Genomic DNA, 5,227 nt, shown 5'->3' with positions numbered 1-5,227 from the left:
CTGCCTGTAACAGCAGGTGCTGATTATCTAATGAGAAGTGTACTTACCTCACATTTTACAATAGCCCAAGGAGTGCCCAATTTCACTATGAAGTACTTCTGTGTAGAGATTCAAAAACAATTAAATCCATGTATTTCACGGTTTGGGGGTGGTTTACTAATAAGATGCCGATTGAGTACATATAGATCCACCTGCAAAAATGAGGCTGGTTTTTGGTGCAGGGACTTCCCCCTACAGCCTTTTCCTCTCCAATTGTCATTAGTCTAGATCTTGCATAGACTCTTATAGTGCTGACCAGTCAAAAAAACATGGCCTCAAGCTCTTTTCCATCCTCAAGCAAGACGGTGGGTGAAAAAACTGAGATAGTAGATTTTAATGAGAAGAAACCTAAAGACAGGAAAGCTGATGCTGGTAGCAGGGTCTCGAAGGGTAACCTAAAGGCTAAAAATGCAGACAGAAGATGAAGCCCCATGGCAGCCAAAACCCTGTCCTAGTCAGAGGAGGGAGGCAGATTTTCTGGATCGGCTCTGTATTCCAGGAAGGCCATGTACAAGGGGAAATATTCAGCAGCCAAATCCAGAGTTGAAAAGCCAAAGGAGAAGTTTCTTGCTCCTGTCAGGGAACTAGTTGTTGTTGGTTACAAGAATGGTGGTACCCAAGTGGTTAAACTTTGCAAAACGCCTGGGTATATTATTCTACTGAAGATGTGCCTCGAAAGCTGTTGAGCCACAGCAAAAAATCTCAGTCAGCATGTGAGCAAACTCTGAGCTAGCATCACTCCCGGCACCATTTTGGTCATCCTCACCCGAAGAGTCAAGAGGGTGGTTTTCCTCCAGCCACTGAGGAGTGGCTTGCTGCTTGTAACCTGACCTCTGGCCCTCAATTGAGTTCTGTAGAGAACACACCAGAAATTTGTGAATGCCACTTCCAGCAAAATTGGTGTCAGCAGTGTGAAAATCCCAGGGCATCTCACTGATGCGTGCTTCATGAAGCTGCACAAGCCCAGATGCCAGGAAGGTGAGGTCTCTGACACAGGGAAAGAGAAATAGGAGATTACAGAACAGCACAAAGTTAATCAAAATCTGCTACAAATTAAAACTCTTCCTCAGCTTCAAGACTACCTCTGCTCTTCTGTTTTCTCTTACAAATGGAGTTTATCCTCACAACTTGATGTTCTAAATAACTGATCCATTTAAAAAAAAATCATGATCTCAAAAAAAAAAAAAAAGAAAGAAAAACATATGGGCATTAGAACAGTAAAATTCTGGGATGCTCCTTCTATATCCATTCTCAAAAAAAAATACATTTAAAGATGAGAATTTTAAGTTAATACTATGGGGACAAACCTCAAGGGAAAAAATAGAGGCAGTTCACTACAGGACCATATTCCGCGTGTGCCTAGTGTTCAGTGTCGGAAAGGGAATGTCATATCTATACTTTATTTTAGTCTTTAACCTGCAATTAGCAGAACAATGAAGTAGCACAGAAACTCTGCTTGCAGAACACACATTCATCGTGTTTAAAACTGTTATATAATTTCACAATTTGATGCATTTCTCTTGGGATCCTAACATTTGACAAAAAAATGTCATTTAACAGATCATCTCTTACATAATATTTATCGTCCCTAAATTCGTTGGTAAATAATTGAGTTACATTTAAATAACTATTTGACCTCACATTTCTGTGGGTAACCCCTAAGAGTTATAATGCTAGTCTAACATTTCTACCTGAATATATGTTAGAGACAGTAACAAGTATAAATAGGGTTAAGTTCAGAAGAAAAATGCACAAAGAAAAATCACATGGAAGAAAACTAAAGACCACAAGTACCAGGTGGGATGAATTCACCTTAGTGCAAATATTTTAGGACAAATTTAGAAATGGTCATACTTGACCAAAGGGTAAGTAAGGGTGAATCAGCACAGTGGGCCACAGCGAATAAAAACAAATGTGATACAAAGGCATGCGAATGGGGAAAAAACTGACCTGCTACCATTTTTGATCAGTCCACTCCTCACCAAAAGTAATAAATTCCATTGATCTGGAGAAGGAAGCTTAATATAATCAGTACATTTAAATACCAGGTCAATTTCTGCTTTCTACAACTAAGAAATACCGAAATAAATGAATGAACATAAAAATTATACTAAAATCATCCTTCATATTTATTAACTTAGGCTTACTAACTGCATAATCCTTTATTCCTATTTTAACTACATTAATGATTTTTGGCATTCTCTTTTTTTCTTATATCGACTTTAAATTCTATATTCTTTTTAAAATTTAGATATTTATACTTTTTTTCAACTGTATAACTCATCAATTTCATATATTATTTTTGCTTTAATGTCTGCTGTGTTTTGGAAATTATATATGTATACATACTTATGAAAATATATTTGACATATATCGTTTTTAAAATTATTTATTTATTTATTTGCGAAAGAGAGAGAGGGAGGCTGAAGCAGGCTGAGCAGGGGGCCCAACACCAGACTCAATACTAGGACCCCAGCTGGGACACTGAGATCATGACCTGAGCCAAAGGCAGATGCTTAACTAAGCCACCCAGGCACCCCTAACATGCATATTTCTACCCTAATACATATTAGAGAAAGAAGCAAATAGAAACAAGATTAAGTTCATATTATAATTATAAGTAATTTATTTTTCCTTCTTACCGTATTTCTTGCCAATGTCAGGTTTTTAACCTGTAGGATAGTTTTTCTATTTTTAATTTATTTATGCATTTTCAATGCACTTATTCCCTTATGTCTATCTTTATTTTTAAAAATTTTCTTCTATTTTATTCCAATAAGATCACTCAATTGTTAGTCACTTGCACTTATTTTAATACATGTATTTATAGTTATAAATTTCCTTGTAAACACTTTTTGTTATATCTGTTAAATTTTGATGTGTAATAGTTTTTTTTTCATTCAAGTCTAATGTGTTTCACAAATTTCTCTTTACACAAATTATGTTTGATAGATTTTTATTGTAAAGACCATAAGCCATCTTTATAGCTATCCTCTGTGATTAACTGTCAAATATTTTTCTTAACTTTTACTCATTCCATCAATCTATCATTATATGAAAAAAATATTTTTTAAAGATTTTATTTATTTATGCATAGACACAGAGAGAGGGGGGCAGAGATACAGGCAGAGGGAGAAGCAGGCTCCATGCAGGGAGCCCGATGTGGGACTCGATCCCACGACCCCAGGAGCACACCTCAGGCTGCAGGTGGCACCAAACTGCTGCACCACCGGGGCTGCCCTGAAAAAAATATTTTTGATGGCATAGATGACTTTCTTCACCCAAATTCTATAAAGTTTTGCTTAATAATTTTGAGATAGCATTGCAAGATTAATATTTTTCATGTTATGAAAAATAATGAAAATGTTTTCATTTTTTCTTCATTATATCTTCTGGATCTATATTTTTGGATTTTGTTTTTGTTTTCTGACCTGTCAGTCAAGTTTTAGCCAAGAAAAGACATTGCATTTTATATATTTAAAGATAGAAGAGTGTTGGAAACCACACAACTGGCATATCTTACATAGCCATTTATCTTGAAGAATTCTGGACTTATTTTTCTTATTCGACTACCTCATCCAAGATTATTTTCCAAGAGAGTCTTTATATGAGTTTAAAATTCCTGAGACTCTGTATGCTTAAATTCTTTTTTTGTCTTCACTTTTAAACAGTAGTTGCATGGGATAACTCTTGACTAGAGTTCCTTTTTCTGCAGCACTGTGAAAATATTCTCCTGCTTACCCAACTATTGCTAATGAGAAAATTGATATAAATCTGTATCTTATTTCTTCATGGATGGTTGGCTTTTTCTTTCAGAAAGATTTTATCTTTTAAATCTTTAGTTTTAATATAATGTGTCTATATGTAGAAAATTTAAAATCTATTTTGCATGGCAGCATCGGAAACCTTTTGATCTGAATTCACTTTTCTTTAACTAGGAAAAACTCTGAGTCGAAGTTCCATGATTCCATTTCCTTAAATATTTTCTTTCCTGCCATTCTTTTTTTTTTTTTTAAGTTTTAAAATATATTTATTTGAGAAAGAGGGAGAGAGCCCAGGAGCAGGGTGGAGGTGCAGAGACAGAAGGAGAAGTAGACTCCCCACTGAGCAGGAAGCCACATGTGGGACTTAATCCTGAGACCAGGACCTGAGCAGAACTCAGGAACTTCTCTTTCCTGCCACTTTTGCTTTTGTGTGGAGTCTCTTAATTTAGGTATCACAACACTTCTGTTTTATCCTATCACCCATACTTTTTTTAACGTTCTTTTAATATTTCTATTTTTTGTTGCTTCCCAGTGGTCTCTGAAAGATCTTAATCCAATATTCTAATGCTTACATTTATTTTGGGCCCATGCAGAGTATTCAATCCATCCACTAAATTTCTATTTCAGCTGCACTATTTCTCATAGACTTTATTTACAGTTGGCTTTTCTTTATGATTCCTTCTTTCTTAGCTTTACACATATGGTCCTTCATCTATTCGACAATATTTTTTAGGCTAATTCCAAATTTTCTCTCTCTCTGTTTATTAACTTTGTTTCATCTGATATAGTCTACTCAGTTTTTCCTTCTCTAAAACTGTGTAGTGCTCAAAGTTTGATTATTACACTTTATGAGCAAATATTGTCTCAAATATTCCATCAGGTACCTTGGCTCTTAATTTAGACCCTGCTGGAGGAAGTGATGACTAAGAATATTGTGATTATATAATGTATCATCCAAGTCAAGATATTTTTGATGAGAAAGTGTGTTAAAATAATTTAAATCATACATTTTATTGAATAGTTATTTATTGGTGACATGTTTTATTTTACCATGGATCTTCAAAGTTATTTTCAAAACTATTTTCAAAGATAAGGTTATTTCTTATTTTTATTTTAAAAATAAAATATAACTGCCTACATTAAATTTTGAAAAATGGGTCATTTTTATTGTTTATTTGAACATTAATTTAAAAGTACCATAAGCAGAATTGCAGAATCATTATTCTTGAAGTGTGTATATTACATATATACTATAGCTAATATATATATTTGTACATCTATATATAAAATATATATATATATATATATATATATATATATATATATATATATACACAAATGCCCTTAATACAATGGACTTGTTATTTATTTGGAATTATATTTTAAAAATATGCTCTATTTTTGTATTTTATAAAACTCATGTA

General features: G+C 33.8%; 1 pseudogene; it reads left to right on the top strand.

The window, feature by feature from the left end:
- The first annotated feature begins 308 nt into the window (after positions 1–308).
- On the top strand, positions 309–1,179 carry LOC129516806 (60S ribosomal protein L6-like; annotated as a pseudogene).
- The last annotated feature ends 4,048 nt before the right edge of the window (positions 1,180–5,227 follow it).

Source organism: Nyctereutes procyonoides, unplaced genomic scaffold (genome assembly GCF_905146905.1).
Source record: "Nyctereutes procyonoides isolate TBG_1078 unplaced genomic scaffold, NYPRO_anot_genome, whole genome shotgun sequence".
Classification (NCBI taxonomy): domain Eukaryota; kingdom Metazoa; phylum Chordata; class Mammalia; order Carnivora; family Canidae; genus Nyctereutes; species Nyctereutes procyonoides.
The sequence above is the reverse complement of the archived record's forward strand: the minus strand, read 5'-3'. Positions and strand labels throughout refer to the sequence as shown.